The sequence below is a fragment of the Numida meleagris genome, chromosome 2 (genome assembly GCF_002078875.1).
Source record: "Numida meleagris isolate 19003 breed g44 Domestic line chromosome 2, NumMel1.0, whole genome shotgun sequence".
Taxonomy (NCBI): domain Eukaryota; kingdom Metazoa; phylum Chordata; class Aves; order Galliformes; family Numididae; genus Numida; species Numida meleagris.
Genome location: NC_034410.1, coordinates 70,439,916 through 70,454,725, shown reverse-complemented (window position 1 = coordinate 70,454,725; position 14,810 = coordinate 70,439,916). Strand labels below are relative to the sequence as shown.

The 14,810-nt window shown below is 37.6% G+C and overlaps 1 long non-coding RNA gene across 1 annotated transcript; it reads left to right on the top strand.

The window, feature by feature from the left end:
* LOC110394886 lies at window positions 807-4,760 on the top strand. Its single transcript, XR_002435999.1, has 2 exons — window positions 807-867; window positions 2,009-4,760. It is a non-coding gene; the product is annotated as an uncharacterized LOC110394886 (long non-coding RNA).

The following is a 14,810-nucleotide window of genomic DNA, read 5'->3' as shown; positions in this document are numbered from 1 at the left end:
ATTCTGTATAACTGCATTTTTCAAGAATAAAATACTCATCAAATATTTCAGTTTAAACTTGTTTAATTTTTAGACTTTTTCAACATAGAAAAGTGAAAAGAGAAGTGTTGGTATCAAAAGTTAATAAATGATTAAACTTACTTTTATTGTTTACCACTGCTGCTTTGAGTACTCATCACCATAGTATCTCAGTATTTTAGTAACCCTAATGAATTATTACTTAGTCCACCTATTTGCAGAATTTCTGTTATTTTTTTTTTACGTATATGGAAGCCTATACACACAGAGATTATAAACTGATTTTCGAAGGCACTTAGTAACTGATTTTCCTACCCATTCATTTCATTTGACATTACAAGCCACAGGTCATTAATATTTCCACTATAATTTAAAGCCTTTGAATTTGCCATTTGGAAGAACCTTCCTGACTTGAGATAGGTTTCCACATATGTTTTGGATGCTAGCTGTGCCTAAATAAAAGGATGGAAAACACTGAAAATAATAGAGATCTTATCTGTTGACTTTCAGCTGGTAGATGGTAAACTGAAATTAAATTAAATTATTTCTACTTCTTTTTTTTTTTTTTTCCTTTCTTTTCTTTTCAATTTGGAAAAAGTTTCTTGCCTGTTGTATGGGAACTGCTGAGTCATGGCCTGAACCACTGATTGAGCACCTGGAGGAAAGACCCAGTCAGCCCTGGGAGCACAGGTGAAGGCAGTTCTCCTGTGTGACCAGAAGGGGGTGGAGCCAGGCTCCACCCTTCTTAGGCCTCATGTAAGGGCTGACTGCTGCTGAAAAAGGATTTCTTTCTAGAGATCCATCCTTGGTGGGAGCCTTTCCCTGTGAACCCAAAATCTTCTGATCCGAGTAAGTGATCTATTTCCCTTCCCTTGTAATGCCTTGCTGTCATGCTGGTCCTTCCACCTCTTTGTAACACCTTCTATATTGTGTTGGTCCTTCTGATCACTACACCTGTTCAATACAAAATGCTTCCTATACTGTAACAAACATTAAGGCTGATGTATAGGGTTTAGAAATTAGTAAGAATGAAACTAATATTTAGTAATTAACAAAGGATTTTTCTTCTAAGAGTTAGCCCAATCTACACTTGAAACTGCAAATTGTCAGCAGCTGAAGTATTCCATGGGAATAAGTTTCATGGTTCATTTACCCATTGCATGGATAATACTCATTTTGTTCCGTTTATTCTGGACCTAGCTCTTACTTACTTTGTTTGGTGCTGTATTTTCCTCACAGTGAAACAATGGAGAAAATGATCCTTGTCTATTCTCCCCACATCCCTGACAGTGTAGAGATCTTTATTACGGCCTCTGTGAGAACTCAGCTTGTTCTTAAACTAATCCTGTTTCAGTTATTTCACAGACAAAAGCCTTTTTGCACGTCCTAATGTATCTACTAACCTGAACCTTCTGCAGTTCAACTACTTCCTTTCTGAGATGAATAAACCAAAAAAACATGAAGCACTGATTTATACAGTTATAGGTTGTTCTCTGTTTTGCTCTCTCTTCTGTTCTAGGTGATTACTGACACCAAAATTAATTTTTGACTGTTACTGAGCAATTAGTTGAGAACTGACATTGTTCTTGGTATTACTCAAAGTAAACCAGAAGTTGCATTACTTAATGGTAATAGCTAGGGATATAAAATCTAATATGTGAGGCTGACATTGTTTCTTCCCCACTGTGCTTTGCTTTCCCTTGGAATAGTAGAGGCCTGGGTAAGTTGCACAACAGTCCAATGTTCATGTTCCTATCCCACAGGTGGGTGATTGTAGTCTATCATGAGCTGACTAATGAGCTTCTAGACTTGTGGAGTAAGCTCTCTGCCTTGTACATTTCTCAAGCTGGATCTGCAGACTGCAACAAGCTGCAGACTACTGTGATTACGAAGTTAATAGTATATAAAGCTGTTAAAAGTAAACTTCTGTATTAATGTTAGAGTTGCTTTGCTGTGTAAACACAGCAGCTCACATTGTTTTGCCTTTCAGAACCATCTGCACCTCCTAACTGATCTTCAGAGTACCTGAGTGGAACAAGGATGTAAATTATCAGCCACTGCTTAACGCACACAAAAATTATATGGACTGATGAGCCTCTCTTTGCTTCTATGCAGCACAGAGGACGTGATGCTATGTTTTGGATGATTAATGGATCTCAGAATTTACTGAAGAACAACAATATTTCTATCAAACATAATACTGAGATGGAGAGTAACTATATTCAGTTTGCCACCATGTTTTAAATTCACTTGCTTCTGGGAAGTTCTTAATTTCCATGTCTCAGAGAATCTGCTTTCTTGCAGTAGTTTCTATTTATTTCTATTTGGGTCTTTTACATGATGAGATATAGCGTATCTGTTGGCCATAGTTAAATTCTAGAAGGATTTAGAAGATGATTGTCATGCATGCGTAGTCATAAAAAGCATGGGAAGAACATTAGATTTCTTATCCTGTCACCTTCCTCTAATTTAGATATTTCTTTATTATTTACTGTCTACTTGCTTATATTATTAAGTACTGTGAACTCAGTTTATCCATTCTTTAGGGACTGTCAGAAGCTTTTGTTTGTACTGCAGTAAAAATGTAGACATCTTCCATTATGTTTTCCTTGCATTAGACTAAGAACAAATCAACCTCTTGGCTCTTAAATGACGGGGAGAGTGTACACTCCAGGCTTTTCTGGAGTCAATATTATACCTGTTGTTTAAGAGACATTAAATCATAATGCGAATTTCCTTTCACTCTTCTTTGTGAATATGATTTCTTAGAAAAGAAGGTGAATTACACTATACAAAGTGAATGTACATGAATATTCTGTTGGCATATAATCAGAAATTTACACATTTTTCCTTATTTTTTCTTTTTTTATTTTGAAGATTTGATGACTGAGCATATTTCATTTTGAAAGAACGAAGTTAAATGAACTTACTAGAGAAATTCTCAGAACAATGTAACATTTCTTCTACTAAATCACAGAGCAGGCTAATGACAATGCCTATGCTGGACAAGATTTTTGTTGCTATACTCTATTGGTGTCTCACTGGGTATGTGTTACACAGTATGTGTTAAAACCATCATGTGTCATTCTGTCATATACATTTTATGTACTAAGTATGTTTATAACCAGTTTATTTGTTTAGTAGAAAGGAATGAAAAAGAGTACTTCTGTATGGAGGCAAAAAGCACTATGTGAGTATTGCGGAATGTTTCCTACTCACAGAAAAGAATATCTGTACAAATTGGATCTCACATGATTTCGTATCTGGACTTTGTATTAAAAGCATCCAGATGGTGTAGTATGAGATTGTTTCAAGAAAAAAAAAAAAAACACAACAGGGATCCTTGCGGGCAGTGACAATTTCCAGCTATTGCAAGTTATTTCCTTATTCAGAGATAATTTTCTGATGAAACCAGAGAAAATGAAAGTCTTTAAGGATTTATGACATGGTGATCTTAACCTTTTTCCATCCAGCTGAGAAAGATCCCTTTGAGTTATGAAGTAGTTGTTACTACTTGTTACCCTTTTCTTTACTTTCCCCTTTCATGATAGGGGTTTCTAAACATGTGCTCACAGAGAGATATTCCTTCAGTCAGGATAAGGAAAATAATGGACAGAATTATGCTTCTGGACATATAGCCTTCCATTTATTACATAACTTCATTTTAACATCACTGGAATCATTATTATTGCCTCATAAAACATGGTGATGGTACCATTACTGCTTCTGATCTACAGATGTTATAGACATTGATAGCACAGAGAATAATGAAGATATAGATTTCAAGGCACTAAAATCAATTTAAATGCTTTTAAGTTAGCTGAAAAGCTGTCATGTAAATTATTACACAAGATATAGACCAGTTTTAAAGCTGGCTGTGGAACACTGGAAGGTTATCTATTTACAACCCTTAAGTTTTGAATTCTTCCTTGGTAACTGAATTACATTGCATGTTGTAACAAGCAGAAGATTAAATTTCAGGACTCACTTCAGTTTTTAGATAACTTCTGAATTTTAGGAATAGATTTTTGTAAAGCTGTACAAATGTCTTAAAGTAGATAAACAGTCTTACATAGGTTTTTTAAATTTCTTATGAAAAGAGGATTAAATACTATGTTTTTAGTGACTAGCATATTAACTTTTATTCACTACAAATATGAAGGATTTGTTTCCTCACAATTAACTCGCATCATGTAATTTTTCTGCTGGTGACACAGTTAAGGAACTGGAACATCTTTCCTATGGGGAAGAGCAAAGAGGATGGAGCCAGGCTGTTCTCAACGGTGCCCAATGTCAGGACAAGAGAAAATGGACCTGAACTAGAACATAGGAGGTTCCATCTGAACATCAGCAAATGCTTCTTTACTGTGCAGGAGGTTTAACAACTAAACAGACTGCCCTGAGAGGCTGTAGAGTCTCTTCCTTGAAAATCTTCAGAAGCTTCCAGGACATGTTCCTAGGCCACGTAATTTAGGTGGCTCTGCTTTAGTAGAGGTTGGACCAGATCTCCTCTAGAAGTCCCTTCCAACTTCAGCTGTTTTGGGAACCTGTGACTAGGTATAAACCTCCTGGTGTTTTCTATACCCTGAGTTTCTCTACAGATACTATAATATAATACAAAAGAGAATCTAAAGGTAGTAAAAATACTACAGTTGAGCTTACACTTATTATGATTTGACTTAGTTGTGGATAGTTTGCTTAGTAACTAAGATCACATATGAAATAAATCCTATTCAGGCTTAGTTTTGTTGCCATGTTTATTATGCTTTCCAGGCTCTACGTAAAAGCATTCCTCAACCAGAGTGGCAGAAGTTATAACAAAATTGAGAGCTTTGTTAGCAAAAGTATGAAGAAATAACCATACAGTATGTGTATCTATGCATAACTCATCTCAGTGACATTAAAAATATTTTTAGATCTTGGTTATATAATATTTGCCATGGAAATAAACTGCCTGCTACTCTAAGGTGTCAACCAGGTTGCCTACAGGGTTGTTCCACAAAAAAAAGACAGATTACTTTTCTTTTAAATCTTCAATGTGAACATCAGTAACAATTATTTAAAGACAAACATCAAACTTTCTGACCTTGGTTATGTTTTATAATGAAGCAAAAAAGGGCACAAACCCTATTGTCTTCCCTGAGTCACATTTAAGTAAGTGTGTTTGATCAACATATCTTTTTCCCCTCCTCAACTGCTTAAATGAGAACTGGCTTGTTTTTTCTTTCACTAACTGATATTGCAGTGATTATTTTCCTAACCTTGAATAGTGCAATAAACCTTATCTGTTTCAGCCCACCTGGTCTGCAAAGGACAAGCTTTAGAGAAGCAGAACAAGGAAACAGAATTCCTGTTCCTGGAATGCAGGGTCTCGTAAGGCATAGATAAGAAAAGCTCTAGAAAAGCAAATACCTGTTCATAGGAGATCCTGTTATGTGCATCTGCTAATTGATATAGAGATAGGGTGTGACAATGTTTTCTCAGTAATGTTAGGATCAGCTTGTCGGAATACATAGAAACATATGTTGTAGTAACACATGGAGCAAATCATGTTACTATGAAAAAATAAGCCAATGAGACCCTCATCTTGTTACTTTTCAGATTGTACCATGCTCCTCAATGTATTTTAAAAGTATCATTTAACACTGACATCAAATAACTGATATGTGATCTGATTTGCATTACTGCTTACTGATACCAAAAAGTAACATTAGGAAAGTCGTGCTGTGTTCTAGCAGGAGGACTTCGTGACAGATTCTTTACTTTGGAGGCAGATAGGATTATTTTTTCAGTTACACTGCAAGGAAGAACAATGTTCTGTTGAGAAAAAAAAAAAATCACAGTCAGATATGTTGCTCAGATTACATTAATTCTTTACTTCCTGAGTTATTCCACTGAAAATGATGGCACTATACCTAGGTTAAAGTGCTCCTCTGCATGATTATGAGAATCCAACCAAAATTTCTCCCATCTGCACTTTCAGTCCTTCAATTATGAAGTGTATGTAACAATGTAGTAAACTTTAGCAGAAACCAGAGTCAGAAAATAGAAACGATCAAGGGCTTTTTAAGTAGGTGACATTAATTTATCCTCTAAAAGAGGTGAAAGCCACTGTTTGGCTGACACACAACGAAATATTTTCTCTAATCAAATGCACCTGTTTTGCCTCTTAACAAAGTAGGCTGCCAGATTGAATCCTTTGGGGAAGTTATACATATTGGCAATGAACTAATGTTCCCATCACTGAGGAGAGGTCAGGCCTTTTTATTAACTAAAAATATTTTTCAGATTCTGCAGATGATCATCCCCATTCTAATGTACATCTGAGTGATAGTTTGACTTACACCAGCCGTTAGATCATGCAGCTACACAATATAAGGATTACACTCATACAGATTCAGTGAATAAGTAAAAGAGGTCTTGACTATGTTACCTATTCATTAGTTTAATCTGATTGAAGCAAATAGAACTATGCAGAATTTGAACACAATACACAGACATTTCAAGATAAGCACTTTTATGCAAAGAAAATAGAGTTACATTTTCACTCAGAGTTTTTTTCCCCAGTCACTGTATCAGGTAATTTTATTCATGCTTACATACTTACAGAGAGGTATTGTTATAAAGTTAATATATTTGCATCTATCACAGGCCAAGATAATGGAATGATGAACCTATTATGCAAATATTTATCTTCTGATTTATGCTGGTGTCTTTAAAGCCCAGTAATATGAAGATAAAGGCGTCATAGTTATTGTTAAAAGATACCAAAAACCATGAGATAATATTAGTGTACAATTTTGACATATTAACTAGTATTAATTCCTAGTCATGAATGACACTAAGTAGTGTTATATCTAGAAGTACTTTTGTGTAAAAAGATATTTTTGCTTCATAGATTATTTGTTGAACCTCTCAAGTCTTACTGAACTGGACCACTGTTACCAGCATAAATGGAGTTATTTCTTAAAGTGAAACAGTATTTAAAATGTCTAATTTTTTTAAGAATGAACTGGATAGTTTAAGACATGTATCTATATTTTGTATAGTCTGCTTTCATCTAGTGACTTTCTAATTAAATCACTTGCAGTAAGCAAGCAGTACTTCAAAGCAAATCCTGATCCACTCAGTCACATTCAAAAGCATTTGAATCATTCTTCATTAGATGTACAGATGCTGACACATGTCTCCTAATAAAGTCAGTCTCAGGCAATCTGGAAGGGACTGTTTTAACTAAGCCCTTCACTAGAAAAAATAAAAATGAAAAAAACAACCCCTCCCCATATCTCCCCACATGGCAAGAATACCAACACCATAACTAAATTATCAATATGTACATTCCTAAAATCAGATCATTTTAATGTGGATGTGTAGATAATTTGTTTCACTGATAAAGAAATCTTCCCTACTGTTGTACTTTTGAATTCTACTGCTTTCCCTTTCATTCCTACATCAAACACAAGTCTATATATTTCTGAAGCGTCTAAATAACTTCCGAATCCCAGTGCTTAGGCTTGCTTCTGACACTGACATTTTCTTGGGTTTTCTAGGAGTCGTCTTCTTCCACAAACATTTATCTTCTCAAATGAATGAGTTTCCTTGAACTAATAAGCTGCATGAACTCTCAGCTAGCTGCACAATCTCTCAGCCCCTTTATTTTTCCTTAGTTTCTAGTGCTGGTTTAGCTCCAGTTTTTTTTTTTTTTTTTTAAGACCATATTCAACTGTCAAACCAGAAGAAGCTAAAGAATATATAGCCTATCAGTGTTCTTCCTACTCTTCCTCTTCTCCTGCATTACTGTATGTTACAGGAGCATCTTTTAGGTATCACAGGTACTTTGGTAAAAATTGTCATATGTCTTTCATGGGCTATAATGTATTTCATACAGAAGAAATTTTTTTTTATTTTTTTTTTAATATGTATCTGTAAGTCATCACATGACTTTTCTATTACAGTATAAATAAAACTCATTCATAAAAAATTGTGCAAATGGGCACTAAAAGTATAAATAAAATTAAAAGATGCAAAATTGCAATGTTATAATACAATGGAAAGCACAACAATGATTGCGGAATAGCAAAATCCTCAGCTGCAACAAGTGAAGATACACTCAACACAGCAGCTACAGAGAAACAAAGGAAAGAGAAAGAAAGAAAAAAAAAAAAGCTTACCCTTGAAAGGCCTCAGATAGGCAGGAAACTCCAGTGAGATACCGTTACCTCCACTGCCAACCCTTAAATGAGGTCTGAGAAGGGGTGGATCCTGGCTCCACCCCTTCTGGTCACTCAGGAGCATTGTATGCACATGAGCCCCCCTGAGTTGGCCCTGCCTTCCCACCAGGAGCTCAATCACTGGTTCAGGCTGTGACTTAGCATTTCTGCTACAAAAATATTTACAAAGAATCTTTCATAAGAAAGAAACAAGTGAAATATTTCTAGATGTGAATACAAATGAATTTCAGAGGTATTTGATCTCCAAACCTATGGCTGGTTGAAAAGTTTCTAGAGAAGCAATTTCTATTAAGACAGATAAAGTACTGTTTCTAGCTACATTGTTTCTATTTCAAACAATTTTAATTCTTAGTTCATCTAAATCTTGCAGATCACAGCTCTTTAGCAAAGCATTCTTCTGGAGAAGCAGTCCACTGAGTACAAAACTGACTTCATGGCTGGGCCCAAAGTGTCATTTTGAATGGATTTAAGCCTGGTTGGCAGCTGGTGACTAGTGGAATTCTCCAGGGCTCAGTACTGGGGCCACTTTTTTTTTTTTTTTTAAATATCTGCATTGGTAATATGCTGAGAGGATCAAGTGCACCCTCATGAAGTTTGCAATGGTGCCAAGTTGAGTGGGAATGTCTATCCACTTGAGGGTAGGAGGGCTCTACAAGGGGATTTGGATAGTCTGGATCAATGGTCCATATTCAATCACCAAGGCTCAGTGTTGGGTGCTGTACTTGGGTCACAAAAACTCCATGGTGTGGCATAGGCTTGAGGAAGACTGGCTGACATGCTGGCCAGCAGAAAAAGACCTGGGGGTGCCGGTCAACAGCCAACTCGTGGTGTGCCCAGGTGGCCAAGAACGCCATTGTCATCCTGGCCTGCATTAGAAATACTGTGGCCAGCAGGACTGAAGAAGTAACTGTCCCTCAGTAATCAACACTTCTGAGACTGCACCTCAAATATTGTGTTCAGTTTTGTGGCCCTCACAACAAGAAGGACATTGCGTAGCTGGAATGAATTCAATGAAGAACACTGAAGGTAAGATTAACTGATGTCATTTACTCATCTTTGATGTGGTCCCACATCACATCCTTCTCTCAGAATTGGAGATATATGGATTTGAAGGGTGGACTATATGATAAATAAGGAATAGGCTGGATGGCCACAGAGTGTTGTGGTCAATGGCTGTGTCCAGGTAGTGACTTATGACAACTGGTGTCCCTCAGGGATCTGTCTTGGTCTCTGTGTTCTTTAGCATCTTTATCAATAGCCTAGAAAGTGGAACTGAGTGCACCTTCAGAAAATTTGCAGATGACACTAAGTTGAATGGTACAGTTGATACTACAGAAGGAATGGATACCATATAAAAGAATCTGGGCAGTCTTCAGAAGTGGGCCCACAGAAATCTAATGAAGTTCTACAAGGCCAAGCGTAAGGTGCTGCAACTGGGTTAAGGCAATCCTAGACATGAGAACAGACTGGGAAAAGAACTGATAGTGAACAGCTCTGCAGAGAAGGATTTAGGGCTTCTAGATGATGAAAAACTCAGTGTGAGCCAGCCATGATCATTTGTAGCCTGAAAGGCCAACAATATCCTGCACCAAAAGGGGAGTGGCTTGTAGGGCAAGAGAGGCAGTTGTCCCTCTCTACTCTGCTCTCATGAAATTCCATCTGCCTTTGTCCAGGACTGAGCTCTCATCACAGGAAAGAGACAGAGCTGTAAGAGGAGGTCCAGGGGAGGCCTCAAAGATGACCAGAGGGCTGGAGCATCCCTCGTAAGCAGCAACACTGAGGGATTTGTGCTTGCTCAGCCTGGAGAAGAGAATGCTCAAGGGAGACCTCACTGAGGCTTCCCAATACTTAAAGGGAGCTTATAAACAAGATGGAAATAAACTTTTTACACAGTTTGATAGTGATAGGACAAGGGAGAATGGTTTTAAACTGAAGGAGCAGAGATTTAGATTAGATGTCGGGGAAATTTTTCACTGAGAAGGTGGTGAGGCACGAGAACAGGTTGCCCCATCCCTGGGTGTGTTCAAGATCAGGTTGGATGGAGTGGTTGCATCCCTGCCCGAGGCAAGGAGGTTGCAATTAGATGTTCTTTCTTTAAGATCTATCCATTTCAGCCCAAGCCATTCAATTATTCTATGGTTCTGTGATTCTATACATGAAATTGTTGAAGAGACTAGAAAGGAGGACTTATGTGTGAGGAGCAGCTGAGGAAATTGGTGTTGTCTGGAGGAGGCTGAGAAGAGACCTGCAAGGAGATTACACTGGGCTGGGTGTCAGTCTCTTTTCTGAGATGATATGAGTTAGGATACAAGGAAAAAGACTCAAGTTGTGCCAAAGGAGGCTTAGATCAGATGTCAAGAAGAAATTCTTCATGGAAAAGGTGGTTAGACATTAGGAACAGGATGCCAATGGAAGTGGTAGAGTGGTTACCCAGGAGATATTTCAGAAACCTGTAGATGTAGTGGTTAGAGGCATGGTGTAGTAGTAGACTTGGTAATGTTAGGCAACAGTAATAATTTTAAAGTTCTGTTACTTTTACCAGACCAAACTTAGAGTACATAGTATCATAGAATCATAGAATAGCCTGAGCTGAAAAGGATCATAATGATCATCTAGTTTCAACCACTCCTGCTGTGTGCAGGGTTGCCAACCACTAGACCAGGCTGCCCAGAGCCACATCCAGCCTTGCCTTGAATGCCTCCAGGAATGGGGCATCCACAACCTCCCTGGGCAATCTGTTCCAGCGTGTCACCACCCTTTGTGTGAAAAACTTCCTCCTAGTATCTAACCTAAACCTAACCTGTATTAGTTTAAAACCATTTCCCCTTGTCCTATCACTATCCAACCTCCTGCTGTTTGTACATTCTCTTCAAGCATTAGAAGGTCACAATGAGGTCTCCCCGGAGCCTTCTCTTCTCCAAGCTAAACAAGCCCAGTTCCCTCAACCTTTCCTCATAGGAGAGGTGCTCCAGCCCTCTGATCATCTTGGTGGCCCTCCTCTGGACCCGTTCCAAGAGCTCCACATCTTTCTTGTGCTGGGGGCCCCAGGCCTGGATGCAGTACTCCAGATGGGGCATCACAGAAGCTGAATAGAGGGAAACAGTCACATCCCTCTCCCTGCTAGCCAATCCTCTTTTAATGCAGCCCAGAACATAATTGGCCTTCCAGGCTGCAAGTGCACACTGCTGGCTCATGTCCAGCTTCTCATCCACCAGGATCCCTAAGTCCTTCTCTGCAGGGCTGCTCTCAAGGAGATCTTCCCCCCATTTGTATAAATACCTGGGATTGCCCTTCAAATCCATACCTCTCCAATTTAGAGAGAAGAATGTGGTGAGGGACCATGCCAAAATCTTTGCAGAAGTCCAGGAAGATGACATCCATAGCCCTTCCCCCATCCACTGATGCTGTCACTCCATCATAGAAGGCCACCAGATTGGTCAGGCAAGATCTGCCCTTGCAGAAGCCATGCTGGCTGTCTCGGATCACCTCTTAGTCTCATATGATTCTAACATAGATTCTAGGAGGATCTACTCCATGATCTTCCCAGGCACAGAGGAGAGGCTCACCAGCCTGTAGTTCCCCAGGTCTTCCTTTATCCCTTTCTTAAAAATGGGAGTAATATTTCCCTTTTCCCAGTCACTGGGGACTTCACTGCACAGCCATGATTTTTCAAATATGATGGAGAGTATCTTGGCAACCGCTTTAGCCATCTCTTTCAGAATCCTGGGATGGATATAATCTGGCCCCGTGGACTTATTTAGCCTGTTTTGTTGTCTGACACCACATTGGCCTATGTCAGCTCAAGTTAAGCTCTGGCTTTTCCTGCTTTTTCCATGCAGATGTGAACTGTGCACAAGGCAATGATGTGAACTTTGACAACGAGGACCTAGGGTCCTCCTAGCAGAAACCAAGGTGAACATGAGCTAGCAATATGCTTTTGGGGCAGAGAAGGCCAACAGCATCCTGAGCTATTGTATGTGTCAGAAATATTCTTTGTGAATATAAAAAGGAAGGCAGGCTATATCAATCATATAAAATGCAAAATCAATTTAGTAAGATCAAACTAAATAAAAATTACAGAATACTTGCATTGTTAGATCTTTCTCCTTTGTACTGATATAAACTTGAAGCAACACTACGGTATTTAGAACCATCAGATTCAGTGCTACTCCTACTCTGCTTAAGTAGAATCAGATTAGCCTAGCACTGCTGTGAATGACTGCAAATCTGAAATAATTTCATATGAAAGGAAAATTCAGTCATCTAGTACTGTACCTTCTAAAACTTGTTTCATACTAAGCAGAATAACCCTATGGCATTTGTTGCATATTTTAAGTCTGCAGTAAAATGAATGCAAAACATTTAAATGCTTATAGTGTAATACTTAATGCATAATGTTTTTAATGTTACTTTACTGTCAGGGAACTTCACTTACTGATGATAATTCTGTCATCTTGTATGAACACTGAACAGAACCACAAAATCTTTGTCAGACAGTAGTCCTGCTTAAGACTACTGCCTCTTGTAAAGGCAGGGCTTTGTGATATGAGAAACTGGACTATCATACAAAATTCAGATTCTAATGCTTTTCACAGCCCAATAAAAGTTATACCTATCTTATTTTAAAACAAAACAAAACAAAAATCATGTTGGTAAACTGTTTGAGACTTGACAATCATAAATTTTTCTTCCTGAATTTTTTGGCAGCTTAGAAATGGTGTAATTTAATTTTTGCACAAGATTTCAGAGAATATCCAATTCATATAGAACAAAATGAAGAATTTTTAGTTTAGCAAGCATTTAAAACGTGAGACTAAAAGTTGTTGTTGTTGTTGTTGTTTTTCCTTTTTAAATTTCAGAGCCATTAAGCATTTAGATTGCAGATTTGGATTCCATTTGAATAGGACGGAAACAATTTGGATTGACAGATTTAACTTCAGACTGATTGGGTAACAGAAAACATAAATACAAACATTTCAATTAAATGTCTAATATTCAACATAAAAATTAGAAAAAATGCTAGCCAATACTTAGAAAAAGTTACTTGAAGGTTTCAACTTTTCTTTATTACTGTCTGCTTCCTATGTTTTAAAATTATTGTTATTATTTAGTTGAATTGAGACCTGTCTCTGCAGTGATTTTCAAATGAAATATGCATTGCAGAATTAAGAGTCCTAGATCCTGCAAGATCTAGAGAGACAAAGTGAACTCATTTGTATTCATCAAGCTACATTGGGAAATGAAGTGTTAATTGTTCATATATATTGCAGTATCTCATGCTGAAGTTAGATCACCAAGAAATATTTGCTTCGCGTTATGACAGCATGTGGAATTTCAGTTTACTTACAAAAACCCACCCAAATGGTCAAAGCTACTCCGAATTAAATGATCAAAAATGTGATGGGTCTCTACTTCTTTCTAGGTTTTACTTATAATCTTGTCAAAAAAAGGACTGCAGCTGTATTATTAATGATGTGAGGGACATACATCTGAGGCAGAAAATTATATGTAATCACATATTCTGTTTGAAATATGGCCATGAATAAAATCCAGTCCTCTGTTTAAAGATAAATGTAGTTTGTCACTGAGGCGGGTAGGTATCTTTTCAAAATCCCAATGGCTATATATCTACATTTTAAAATATGCATATTTGATATCTGCCCCAAAGTTATTTTGACTTTTTTTTTCAGTGCACAGGAATTTATTTGCTTACAAACAAAACAAAATCAAGCCAAGAAACCTTGATAATTTTCTTCTTTATGTTAAAGAATTCTATGGTGTACATTTTAACTAGCTCCACTGATATTGTCCAGACAATAAACTTAACAGCCGACCAAATCTGAGCAACACTTGAAATTAATGGTTACTGAAATGTTCACCATACAAAGCAGTAAATATTCACAGTGGAGTAGCAAAATAAGGTCTTTTGCCTGTTTGGACCTACACCAACAAACAGGATACAATTGTGCTCACAGTTATGTCCTTTCTTTTGCTAAGCTACAAATATTTCCAATTTTGCCAATATTTCCAGTCTCTTGGTCTCTGAAGAGAAGTCTCCCAGATGACTTAATTTTTCTGTTTCCGTTTTCCATTCAGAGAGAAAGATAGACTGGAAGTCACAAGATTTCTCTCTTTGCTCCCTGGCCACTTCACCTACAGCATTAGAGCAAGTACTTTGGTTTCAGAAAATCTTTCTCACTTTTATTTATTAGCTTGAATTCCAATCATACTGTCTTATATTGTGTTTTCTTACATTCTGCTACTATATTCAGTAAACTAAGATTTTCCTTAGCTCATTGCTACTGTTATCCTTCCTGCAGCCTATCTCCCTACCTTTTCCCTTTCTGCTTCTACTTTCCCAGGATGTGGGTCTGTTGGTCCCTTCACCCCCTTGCCACAGATCTAGGCTGAATCAGGGTGAACCATGACAAGAGGGCAGTGATTGTCACAAAGATATAAAGCTTGAGATCACACTTTTTGCTATGGAATCATCCCCTACAGAAGCTTACAATGAAACAAAATATAAGCCTACAAGCAAACATACTGACTTTTCATAGGACT